The sequence below is a fragment of the Camelus bactrianus genome, chromosome 12, assembly GCF_048773025.1.
Source record: "Camelus bactrianus isolate YW-2024 breed Bactrian camel chromosome 12, ASM4877302v1, whole genome shotgun sequence".
In the NCBI taxonomy this organism is placed as follows: domain Eukaryota; kingdom Metazoa; phylum Chordata; class Mammalia; order Artiodactyla; family Camelidae; genus Camelus; species Camelus bactrianus.
Genome location: NC_133550.1, coordinates 56,633,281 through 56,647,030, shown reverse-complemented (window position 1 = coordinate 56,647,030; position 13,750 = coordinate 56,633,281). Strand labels below are relative to the sequence as shown.

Sequence of the window (13,750 nt, the reverse complement as noted above, 5' to 3'; positions counted from 1 at the left end):
GGTTAAGAGAATGGGTCAAGGAAGAGAAACAGAGGTTGGGACAGGAGGATGCCATGACGGTTCTGGGAACATGCTGAGGACGTAACATTGACAGGGATGCAGAGGACATAACGGACTGAAGAGCTCACAGGAAGAGAACAAGCAGGAAGTGGTGATGGGTTCAAAGCGGCAGTGAGGGAGAAGGACGTATAGGGGATGTCACTCAGGTTTCTAGGTGGGAAAGTGAGTGTTGAGTGACTCCTGTCACTCACGGAGGCTGGAAATACAGGGGCAGGAATAGGCGAGGTGGATACGTGGGCAGGGAAGCGGGGCGTGGAGGTGATGAGTCCAGTTTCTGACAAGTTTTGTAGGATGTGCTATGAGACACCCAGGTGGGCTGGAGACAATTTCCTGGGAGACTTCAGTGTAAAGATGGTGCTTGAAGTCCTGGGAGTGGATGGTGAGACAAGAAACAGCCTGGGAGCTGGAGAGCCACCACCTTTCAGGGGGGGAATTAGAGGGCGAGGACTTGTAGGGTTAATGAGGACAGTGCCCTCACTTCCATCACCTGCACCCAGGGAGACCCAAACCCCACAATAAGCCTCAACAGGTAGGAGAAAGCAATGCTTCCCTGTCCCTGCACCTTGCCATGGTTTGGTTATCTAAGCTGACAAGTGGTGAGCTCACTTTGCATGTGGCAAACCAGAGAGACCCCTGATGGAATTAGATGTGGCATCTATAATGCCCTTGAGAAGGCCCCAGGTAGCGTCGATGGAATACACAGGAGAAGCTTCCCCAGGTCTGCTCATGCCCTCCCTTACAATTCTTCAAACAGCCACCGGGGCCACGTGTGTGATCACACTTGGAAGAGGGCATACAATGAGTTTGGCTTTGACTCCATCAGCAGGCTTTCTACAGATTCAGGCAGCTATTAACTTTTGAATCTGCCTGGGCACATTGTGGGGAACAGGAACCTTGCTTTTTGCCACAAATAACAGCCTCATGGGGCTTGGACTAAACTTAACTACAAAATAGCCTTTGGCACTGGGGCACCAGAGAAGCCCTTGCTGCTACTGTGGGACTCTGGACATCCCATAGCACCTCGATGGCCTTTAGAATATGGCACCCATTTTTGAAACTTATTCTTAAAGATAAATATATTTATTGGCCTTTACAATATGGCAACTTATTTTTAAAGATAAATATATTTACACTTACTTATGCAATCTTTAAAAAATTTTTAAATTTATTTAAAAGTTTTTTTTTTAAATGTTTTACAGAGTGGAAGGTTTTTGCTCCATATTTATGGTGACAAGCTTATATATCTGTGTCGCAAAGCCCTACTGAATGACAGTGTTCTGAGCCATCTTCCTCTACATATCCCCAAATCTCTTTGGCCACCAAAGTGAAAGTTTCAATACATGAAAATCTCCCTTTTCAATTGACAGAATCACATGGTTAGTGCAAAGTGCAAAAATTAGCTCATTTCCTCAAATTAATTTGGTGTCGGCACCTATTAGAGAAACTGCTTGAGTTATTCAAATCACGAGAGTTCCAGTGATGGGAACGTAAGGTTGATCAGGGCAGGGTGTTCCTTCCTTTTATTGATTCCTCCAAGGTTAGAATCATGCCTAGGACATAGCAGGTCCTCAAAATGTAATTGTTGACTAATAGAATGAAGTTATTCCCAGATAATCCTTAAAGAGTAATCCTTTCAAAAAAAGAACCTTTTTAAGGAGGTTCCTCTAGGAGACAGTATTTGCCATTCTACATACAAGGCATCCATCCTGATCACTTGCCTTCCTGGCTGGAAAACACTTTTCTAGCATCTCGTATTGGAAGTAGTTGACGCTCAGAGTTAATTTACAGTCAGACATATGTCCACAGTTAGTTGCAGGGATGACTTCGTGAAAAGAGCACTGGCTTGTAGTCAGAGGCAAGGCTGTCCCTGAGCTGTGCACCACCTTGGAGAAGCTGGTGACAAACTCTTGGGTGAAGCTCCCACGAATCTCGCTGATGACTCCTGGGTAAACAAGCCAGAAACGGGAGTTCTGACCCCTGTGAGTTTGGGGACAGAGAGCAGGAGCCCTAGTGAAGCTGGGAGGGAACTCTTGCCCCAGGGGAGCTCCCTCACGGCCAATGCTGTTCCCGTGTCTGCCCAGCTTCCTGCTGCTCTTCACGCAGTTAGGAAATTCTATCGTTTTCAGGACCCTTTCATTCAGGAAAGAAATTCTCAAGAGTTAGGTCCAATTTTCCTTCTAAAAATTCATAGGCAAGTTTGATCAAAGCTAGGACAAAAGCCAGTGATACAATATTATTTCAAGCTTATAAAATTGACTTGGGACTCATTTTTTCATGACCTTCAACAACAACAAAAAAACCATTCTGCTGTTCAACTGAGTTGTGTACTACTAAAGGTCTTTCAAGTTGTGAACTTCTGGAAGTCTTCAAAGAGTGTTACAGTTCTCTTTCTACTCTCGTATATGTGTCTGCATGTGTTTTTGTTTCCTCTGACTTGGGGTATGTTTACCTGGCATGTGGAATCTGTAGAACTGGTTAGACAAATGACCAGACTTTATTTCCTTCAGCATTTTCCAAATGAAAGCAACTGCGTTAGTAAACAAAAAACAAATGGAACAAGTAAGAAGAGATAAAAGCTACAAATGTAGGTAAGTCAGGAATCCAAGATACCGGGTTCTGCACTGAGCATCAACCCCTGGTTCCGGTTCTGGCTTTCCCGGGCAAAAATCCCCCCACTTCCTCGGATGTGGGTTTCAATCAGTCAAATGAAGGATGCTGGGCTGTATCTTCTCTGAGTGTTCTTCTGTTTCTTGTGTTTTATGACGCTGAGGCCACTGGCTGCCTTCATAAGCACTAATCAGTTACTTTGACAGAAAGCCAATATGCCTCATTTTGGTGGACTGTTATACTTTCCCCACTACAAGTTCAATCTATATATTTCTTTTGCTGATTATTACAGAGAAAGCGATTGCCCTGGAAACGTCTCTTTACTTTGACCATGGATGCCAGACCTCACTCTCTTGGCATTCCTTTATAAAACAAGCAAAGAAAAAATTCAAAATGCCAAGAAAGCGTCTTAAAGATGACAAGAAAAAGTACAGGAATAAGTAACCCATCGGGGGTGGTATCCTTGGAGGTCCACCCGCATCACTGCTAGTCCTACGTCACAACGGATGGGCCATCACGAATAAGGTTGCATACTGACCACTTAATGTAGATTTTGTCTCAAAGAAGTCTAAATTAAGTAGAGCTACTAACTATTCAGCACAAGCTTTATCTACTCTAAAGGCCAATCACACTAAAACGTAAAACCTGCTGATGTCACTCTTCCGTAATGCATTCTGGCAAAGGATAAAGCTCTCAGATGCTGTCGGCATAAAGATGATTTGCGTCACACATCACTGGTTGAGATTATTTGGGAATGGAAGGGAAGACCCTGAGCTATTTGGGATCCCAGCTTATTTGGCTGGCTGGGAAGGTGACCACTTACACACAGAATACAAGAGTGACAGTCAACCATAAACCAAAAACGGTATCACAGGAACGTACCGGGAAAGGACTGTAAGGTGGTAGCAAGGGCAAGTGAAGCCATGATGGGCAAACATAGATACAGAAGGGAAGACAAAGGGAGCAAACAGGCAGCCAGAAACAGGTCAAAACCAGGCAAATTACCACAGGAATAAGGTGAGGATACACACACACACAAAGAATAGCAGACAAAGCTGGTTTGACTGGTAGGGATTGTTCTAACTCTCGAAACAGAGATTGCTAATTATTCCCCCAACATCCAGACTCTCCATTTCCCTTAATAAATAGAATCCTCCAAATTTTAGCTGAACATGTGGTCACCCATCTACAGATCACATTACTCACGCTCTCTTGTAGCCTGGGACGGCTGTGTAACTCGGTTCCGGCTAACGAGATGTCAGTAGCAGTTGTGTGTGTGTGTGCACCTTTCTGCATCCCTTTGAACAGAAGCTGTTTGCCCTCTGCTTCCTCTGGTCTCCCCTTATGGACCAGAATGTGGACACTGTGATGCTGAGTGATGTTGTGACATGGTGATGTGAATGCGGATAGAATTATCCCCTGTAGTACGATGGAGCAGCAAGAAGACACACTGTGGGCCTCTGATGAACTCATAGATCAACTTGCCTGTCCACCTGGTCTAGGTACCAGGATGGAGTTTTGTAGAAAAGGGAAGTAAAGCCACAGTCTTTCTTATTCCTCTTTATCTTGTGTGTGCAGTATGTGTGGACATATATGCCTTAGAGACATTCAATATATTATTGATAATTTGAACAAGATTACCACAAATCAGATACTTTAAATTGCTAAAGATTAAGGGAAAAAGTCTTGGGAATTTATAATTGCAACATATGCTTCATCTGTGAAGTTACACAGGCTATTTAAAAACTATTATTATAATCTAGTGTAATTATATCAACATTGGTTTGGGGTATTTAAATTAGGAGGATAAAACATTCCACGAGATAACATTTAATGGTCTGCAAACCCCCTTCTTCTAACGGTATAAGAAATACCCATAGGCAGTTAGCAAGTAAAAGTAATGATTATTGGATTATCAACCTCGTGACAAGTACAGAGAGCCTGGTTATGATATGGTTCTGGGCTTACCTTCTTGGCAACGGATTGACTGTTCGCATCCTCTGTGGGCCAGGGATGGAGACTAGCCTTTCTCCCTCCACCTGTGGATCTCGGACACTGGTTGGTATTCTTATCGATGCTTAAAATGCCTTTCTTAGAAGCAGGTACAAATCACTGGTAGTTCAAAACCAAAGTGCCCGTGCTGTGCTTCAATATTAATGCCCTCTTCTTGGCTTGACTGCTGTCCCATAAATGGGACCATGCCTTTGGATTTTGAAACATGAATTAAGTAACTACGGTCACTGGATTCTGATTTCGTGTTTGTTCCTGGGATGCCACTATATTAATTTACTACTGCGGCCATAACAAATTATCTCAAATTTATTGCCTTGAAAAAATGCGAGTTTATCTTTCAGTTCTGTTCATCAGAAGTCTGACGTGGGCTTCACTGGGCTAAAAATCAGTGTCTACCCGACCACATTCACTTTCACAGGTGCCAGGGCAGAAGAGACACTGTTTCTTTGCTTTTTCCACTTTTTAGAGGACGTCATGATTCTTGTCCTGTGGCGCCCTCCTTCCATTTTCAAAGGCAGTAGTGGCACACTGAGACCTCACACTGCATCACTCTGACTTGCTCTCTTTCCTCTCTCTTCTACTTTCAAGGACCGTTGTGATTACATTGGGCCCAGAAATCCAGGACAATCTCCCTATCTCAGGGTCAATTTATTAGGAGACTTAACTGTCTGCAACTTCATTTCCCCCCGTCACGTAAAGTAACACACTCACGGCTTCCAGGAATTAGGACATGGACATCTCTGGGGGCATAATTCTGCCTCCCACAACCACTTCTGAATTAAAGTATATTAAGTTTTGAGTCTCTGATTGTAGCTGGACTGCTGCTTCAACTCTACTCTTTCCAACACAGGATAGAGATTTCAGTGACTCTGAACCACAAGGATGAAAGCACATGGGAGAGTTAACAGTGGATCATTGTTGCAAACCACGGGGTGCGCTCACTGCAAACTCCTCACCCTTTCAGGAGAGCTGGGGCCCTGGGGAGGGGGAGGAGTTGTCCTCGTGTCTCCACTTGAACATCCTTCACTACACAGCGGGAGATTAAGATTAAGGGAATTCCAGAATAATCTCCGTCAAAATCTTCAGGACAGGGATTGGATTCAACAGAGACACCATGAAGTGACCATGCAGAGAAGTAACTCTGATCAATGTGCTCAGACTATCTTCCTGTCTGTCTTGAGTTTTTACAGCTTTGATTTTTTTTAAACCAGCTTTACCTCAGAGATAAGAGACCCCTGCAATCAAGTTCTTTTGTGCTCTCAGTAACTCTCAGCCTTCTTTGGTTGGTCCTAGAGGAATTCCTGCACTGAGCCTTTTCTCTGCCCCGGAAGAGCTATGCAGTGAAAATTCCATTCCAGCTCAACTGTCATGGGACTCGGACTCCACTCTACCACCCAGATACCACACGACAGATAAACAGCTGGAGCCAGCCTGGACCTGAACCACCCGTGAATCAGCAGAGAGTAGGATACAGTGCCTCAGTATGGCACATGCCAAGGAGATCTAATTCCAAGCTTATTAATACGGTATGGGTCATTTAACTTCCTATAGAGGTATCTCATAGTTTTGCATATTTCTTATGTATCTCCATTTGCTTCACAAACTGGCTGTCACTCCTTGGCTGAGTCTTTCAACCCTGACTTGGGTGACCTTCCAAAAATGATTAGTGTCTCTACGACTTCAGTCTTGCAACTTGACTCCCTGACTCTGAGTACCAGAGTCCACAGGAAACAGCTGAAAACTAGGACATAACTGCACAATATGAGACGCTCAAGGTTGGGTGAAGTAAGAAAACCATTGTCATGAAATTGGGAGTCTATTGAAAATAACGTCAGGATTGAAAGTGTACATCAGTTCTGATTTTACACAGCACGGTAAGTTTTTTTTAAAACATATTCCAAATGTTTTATTTAAGCTGAATAAAAGTAAAGGCAACTTTCCCCTCAATTTAATAGAGATTTCCGATACCAGGTATTATTATGTAATCATTTACTTGCTCACCATAGTAGTTTTCACTATAAATTCAAAATCCAATTAACATTTTATTAATGAAAGTATATGTATAAGCACTCAGTACTAATAAAACAACTTATTAACACTCTGTGGCTGAGTCTTTCTGTTAATATCCCCATGGAGCTCTGTTAGTATCAGTATTGCCAAACCTTTATCAGCGCTCTGCTCGCATATCTTCAAATTTAATTTTATAAGTTTTTAAGCACAATGTTAGTATTTTCCCTGAAAGGGATTTGGAACCCTATTGCCTCTTTAAAAGCCCAATAAAACAATTCCTACGGAAATGAAAATATACTGTATATGAAATAAAATTCGTATCTTACGGCAAGACAAGAGAAGTTTAAACATACAAACTTTCTCTGCCCTTTGGCCGTCTCTCTCCCCTCTACTGTGTATCTCTGTTATGCATCGACCAAGTCTCTCAATCGGCAGAAATACCTACTCAACCATGAAGAGCACCATTCTCCCAGCACCAACAAGACATCCTCTTAACAATAACATCCCTTCTCGATCTCGTAAGGGGCCACATGGCGCTGAGATCTGGATTACGTAAACTGTCAATAAAACATCACTTAATGTAAGGTCCTCTGTCTCAAAAACCTTACATAACTGTGCCTTGATTTCTAACAGGTGGAACAGTTCTCATTGCTTTCTGAGATGCTCTTCCCGGGTTATAATTGTCAAATTCGGCTTGAATAAAAATTTCCACTTCTTTCTTAGATAGACTGACTAATTTTTCATTGATGTGTATTTGTAACCAACTGCTACCACTTTTTATGTATGACTTGTGAATTTTGCTTTTCAATATGAATATATTTCACCTTCCCCCCATAATTCTCTAAAAGCAACACAACAGATTATAATGAGCACAACCAGATCCATAAAATCACTGAGTTGCTCCAATACTGTTCTTCTGGAAATCTTTGTCTAATGAAGAGCTAAGGGTCTATTTACTCTTGGGTTGTCCCCACTATAGGGTTTAAGGACACATGCTGACTGGACTTACTTATGGCACGCATATTAGTTTCCTGTGGCTGTTGTAACAAGGGGCCACAAACTTGGTGGCTTAAAACAACAGAGATTCACTCTCACGTGGTTTTGGAGGCCAGAAGTCTGAAATTAAGCTGCTGGCCTGGCTGCACTCCCCCCAAAGCGCTATGGCCAGATCTGTTCTTCGCCTCTTCCAGCTTCTGGAGGCTGTATGCAGCCCCTGCCTTGTGCCACATCACTCTGACCTTTTGGCCTGGCTGTACTCCTCCCAAAGCGCTATGGCCGGATCTGTTCTTCGCCTCTTCCAGATTCTGGAGGCTGTATGCAGCCCCTGCCTTGTGCCACATCACTCTGACCTTTGTCTCTGTGGTCACACTGCCTTCTTCTCTTCTGTCTGTCTTCTCTTCTGTCTGTCTCAAATCTACCCTCTGTCTTCTATAAGGACCCTTGTCACTGGATTTAGGGTGTATCAGGATAGTCCAGGATTATCTCCTCAAGTCAAGACCCTTACCTTAACCACATCTGAAAAGACCTCTTATCTAAACAAGGTACCACTCACAGATTCCGGAGATCTGGTGTAGACCAGCTTTACCGAGCCTTCCACAGCGTGATATTTACAGCTATCCCTTAAAATCTTCTAGTTCTTCTGCCTTATAATTTCTATTGTTCCCTTTGGTATATTTAAAGAAGCAGAGCTAATCCTAGAAAAAAGGTTTGCATATACACTTTACTTACATATCTTAAGAAACTTGTTCTGTTCAAGTCTGGAAAACATACTTTACTCCAGGAGTTGAAAGAAATCACCCATGTAATGAAAAAAAAAAGAAAGAAAGAAAGAAAGAAACACTTGTACTAAAATCTGACAATGGTCTGCCTTTGTGTAATGGACTTTGATACATGGAGAGCAGAAGCTGGCAAAGAGTAGTTAACTAAAAAAAAAAAAAAAAAAGACAATGTGTTGATGGTTGAACCCGTGAATACAAGGAACAAACTGGACCTTTACTCTCTACCGACCGTTCGTCTTTATGCTCCCTGGTGATGGTTCCTCTTAACCCAGAGATGTAGGCTGCAAGCCAAACAGTCTACAGATGTCTCTGTGGACTTAAAACGTTTACAAATAATCAACTTTCTCATGAAACATGTGAATGGATACTATTTATTGAGTGTTGACTGTGTGCTAGGACCCTCTGGAGGTGAACATCAATGTCTACAATGGCCATATGAATATGCGACGGTCACAGACGCTCTCAAACATCTCTCCAAGGGTAAGTGCCCTCCAGTGAACCCCCCAATCGCTCTGTGAAACACAAGGAGCAAAGCTCAAGGCCTGCTGTGTGCTGCAGATGAGTGGGCTCGCTCCTAGTAGGCCTGTGTGATTCTGCACCAACGCACTGTCTGCTCACTAAAAGTCAGGCGGATGTGTTTCCAAACCTGTTAATGCCAATTACACTTACTATTGTCATTGCTGTAATTTAAGAACACTTATGTAGGATGATTAATATGAGTGCCATAACCAGATTGTTGTTATTTCTATGAAAACTAAGTTGAAAACTTTGAAAGATTCAGGACACGTTATGTTGCTAAAAAGAATTTCTGTTGAATTAGGCCTAGGTTTGGGCTAGACAATTATACTAGACTAGGAAAAATTATAAAATCCTAGAAGGATTCTGTACTCATACTGTGCCTTTTAAAGACACCAAAAATAGAAATCAGATATGATAAAATTTGAGCATGGTTTTTACAAAAAGATAACATGGTCCTCTAATCAGTGCATTCCTATGCAAAAGTGGTCTAAGGTTATATATTTGAAACTAAATGAAATAAAATAAGACTGAAAGGTAAATTATTTTTATGCTTCCCTCCTGCAACTGAGCTAAATTAGAGTGAATCAACCAATGATCAATTTTGATGATATTACATAAAAAGGTTCATGCCATATTTGGACTTGATTTATATGATAGTTTTGATTGATTTTAAGATTTATCATTCCAAAAATTCTAAATCTAATCACTTCAATTGGATACTGTGAAAAGAGTAACCAGTGGACAAATATTTACGGAAAATAAAAAAAATCGGTACAGTTTATAAGTACAATCTATGCGTAGCATTGTACTAGGTATGGCAGGAAAATACCAGGGAAGTGTAAATCATGTCGCACGCTCTCAGGGAATCAGAATTTGCTTGAGGGCAAGACCACAATAATAACATAAAAAGGAACAATAATCAATACATAGAAGATAAAAGTCTCAGGTACATTTTTAAGTATATATAAAAAAACATAAATAGGGAAGACTTTGTGGTCTACTGGAATCAGAGTTTTGAAAAGGAGCCCGGATCTGAACCAGACAGTACAGAGGGAACACTGGGGAAGTCAGGGAAGCGAGGTGGACGGAAGCTGGGTAAGCAAAGGCAAAGAGGTAAAAAGTGAGGACAAAATACGAAAGAGCAGTAAGGGCACAGGTGAAGTGAAGGCAGTTGGTTCGGGTTCTCATTAATGTTCTGAAAATCATGAAAGCGGGGCATGGAGGGTTGGGGGCGGGGGTCTCACTTCCTTCTTCCAGGAAGATTTGAGTGGAAGGTGAGAGTTGAAAAAGTGCACAGGAAATTCCATCCCCCCCACCCCCGCCAATACAAGGTTCACTATAAGAACAAGAGAAAATACTGGAAGCACTTATCTCTGTTAGAAAAACAAATGGAAGGAAGGAAGGAAGGAAAAGACAGAAAAAAGAAAAAGAGAGAAAGGAAGGAAGGAAGACTATTGAACCATAGGAATTGCACTGGACAGACCCTTAATATAAATTTACTTCATCTAAGAGAGAAGACTGAAAATTCAGAATCACAGTAGGTCACATTTAGAAGAGCAGCAACATTTAGAATGCTTTTTTTATATCCCTTTAGGATGACTCCTGTGTTCTTCCTGAATTAATCACCTTTATCTCACACACACACACACACACACACACACACACACACACACACCCGCAACTGCATACACTTTTTCATTAACCTATAAAGTCTATTAGTTCCTTTAAGAACTACCTCAACCACATCATGAATCCTAGGGCTTCATTGCTTAAAATGCCCAAGAAAGGCTGGAAATCCAGCACTGTCCTTTGTGCTTAGTAGTTCTAAAAATGGCCACGTGAATGCCGCCTAGGAAGCTAAGAGAAAAATGGAAAGTCTGGAAAGAAAAGAGAGCAATTCACCTAACTCCTGCATCTCGCTCTGCGGAGTCACCATCACTGATGAACTGTCTGGTGAGCTGTCTTTTCCATGATTTTTCTAGAATAGGCTCATGATCCTGCCTCCCTGCCGCTAAGTGCCCTGCGTTTGGGTTTATGACCCAGCTGCCGTAGGGTATTAGCACGGGTCCTAGTGCTGCAGTGTGACGAGGAGAGAAAAAATTTTCAAAACTTAAAAAATAAATACAGACTAATAATGGAGAAAAAATTTCCAAGGGTAGTGAAATGTGGTGTATGTAGCCCAAAAAAGAAACAATTAAAGGACACAGGCTAACAATTGCCAAATATTTGAAGAATCTAAATAACAAAGTAGAACAGAAATTAGTTCGTTTAGGGCATGTTGTTACGGTTAGGAGAAATGGAAAGAAATGAACAAAGAAGATACTTCTTTTCAACAGCTGGAGATCGGAAAAAGGCTTTTAAGACTATTTAAAGACTAGATTACGAGGTTACCTGCAAGGAAAACTAATAGGAAGCTTTTTAGAAAGACGTGTAAAAAACAAACAAAAGAACTAAAAATTAAAAATTAAAAAGACCTGTAAAAATGTGGCTTGTGAGCATCTGGGAGGTGAACTGGTACCTCAGTATATAGGGCTTGAGAAAGAATGGAGCCCAGAGTACAATTTCTTGGCATAGGCTGATGCTTAAGATTCACTTGTTTATCTCAAGGAGAAGTTATTTAGTTGCCAAGAAGAAAGCATTAGTGCGCATCCGTCTCTCCTCAATCTCCCCGTGATTCCCTCTGCAACATTTGAGCGTTCTCTCCTGCTCTCCTCTCTGTCTGTAAGCTCCTGGCACGAAGGTCGTTACTGATTTGTCTGGATTTCTCACACCCAGTGCTTGGCATATTGTAAAACCCCATGAGGGGAAGCCTAACTTTCTTGCTTTGAAGGACACAGAAGACAAACAGCTGACATGAGAACTTCAGAGTTAAGTGCAAAAACTTTGGCAAAAGACCTTGCTCTGCTACAGTTAATGCAGCTGTAAGGCTGGTATGATGCCTGTATCATGGGAATATTGTGAAGATTCAATGCAACACATGCTTAGCACCCTGTGTGGCTTACAGTAGCTGCTCAGTAATTGTCACCTTATTAAATTTACTATTAATGCACTAAAGTTATGCTCAAGTCACAAACATAACCAAAACATTTGGTCCAACACGTCCTCTCCGAAAGTTAGTATAGATGGTGATATGGTGAGTTTGATTGGCACTGATATTTCAGATGACTGATGAATTCAAATCCTATAACATGAGTGGCAGTGACTGAATCATCTCCACCTCCTTCCGTGTGGCTTGGTGACATTAAATTCTGTACCGATCAGGCAAGCCATACCCTTCCTCTCCATTTTAACCAAATTATAAGTCATTTCTTGTTGCTGCCTGACCAACTAATGGGATTTGTCAATAGTGGGCTTTCGGTCTAATCCTCCCACAACCCTAATGCTTAGTGACAGAGAATTTTTGAATTTCAGACTCTGTGGCTTTAAGGACTGGATGGACACCCAGAGATCCCAGAAAGACTCAGCAGAACTGGGAAACTTGGCTGGATTTTCATTTTTAAGCATTTGTTCTATTTTTTGTGAGGAACAGTTTAGAAATAGCTGGAGCGTGTAATTTGTGTTACTTGATTTGCATAAACAATGATTTTCAGTGAAAATAATTTGCAGTCAGTTGATTTAGGAGTACTCCATCTTTTCACTGAGATTCTGAAGAGAACACTATTTCATATGGTCATGACCATAACCTATTACTACGCAGACCTAAATGTATATGTGTCATAAGGGTCATGACAATGAGTTACAAGAAATGCCCACTCACTCATATTACCTATAATGGGAGGAATGCCTTTAAAATCAACAGAGTTCAAATGTTGACTCAGTACAGGCCTAAGCCAACCATCAAACAACTCTTAAAAATAAAACATAATGATTTACTGTGTAGACAGCTGTTCTGGCGCTGAGTAATCCCCATTTGCAATAATTACCCGGTTCTGTGATCAAATTTCCTTCTCAGTACTACTCCCTCTGGATATTTATATGCTCATCTGTGTTCATGAAGATTAATGGATATTAAATTGTAATGATCAGATTAGAGAATTATCTGGTAATGTAAAAATGGAAATGTACTTTGAATGCTATTTAGTTACTCAGATTTTGAATAATGTAAAATAATCATTTACAATTCAGATTACTTACAGCTACGCCAAAACACTAGGGCAGAATATGTGATAGATGCTTAGAAGTATGATTTGAATTTGGGAAAATAACGTTCTAATAAATTTCTGCGTATTGTCCATTCAATCAAATAAAATGAACAAATTAAATAGCCTTTATTGGGAATCCTTAATTAGGTATTTCACAAGTATTTACTTAATAAGGGTCATTTCTGACTATTTCATCTTGATATAAGCTAAGTCACATTTTGTGATCTAGCCCATAACCCTATTCACCATTTATAATTTTGTGTTTATATGAAAATAGACCCATAATTCTAAACAGCTGACTCTTCAGTGACCTTTGGGGACACAACATATTTAGGCTGGAGAAAAGAATACGTAGATGGTACTTAGGAGCTACTGAATTATTTGGGTGACTATTATTTAGAACAAACGTATTAGTTATGATTCACATAATTTCCAAAGGTAGAAATTCAAACAGTGGGTGATAGGTATAAGAGCAAAATTTCTAATCAAAGTAAGAAAGAATTTCCCCATAGGCAGAGCTGACCAGAGTTAGGCTGCTTCAGACAGGAATAGCCTTCCCATTGAAGTAAATTCTTAAGGATAGTCCAGATAGCTTCTTAGTAATGATGGTGTGGAGGGCAT

The 13,750-nt window shown here is 41.1% G+C and overlaps 1 protein-coding gene and 1 long non-coding RNA gene across 3 annotated transcripts in view; one reads left to right on the top strand and one right to left on the bottom strand.

Annotated features, from left to right (window-relative positions):
• PTPRR (protein tyrosine phosphatase receptor type R) overlaps positions 1 to 13,750 on the bottom strand; it is a 228,504-nt gene that overhangs the window by 159,713 nt on the left and 55,041 nt on the right. The gene's annotated exons all lie outside the window — the stretch shown is intronic.
• LOC141579518 (uncharacterized) lies at positions 6,422 to 13,364 on the top strand. The gene is made up of 3 exons (XR_012511056.1): positions 6,422 to 6,554; positions 8,865 to 8,948; positions 12,399 to 13,364. It is a non-coding gene; the product is annotated as an uncharacterized LOC141579518 (long non-coding RNA).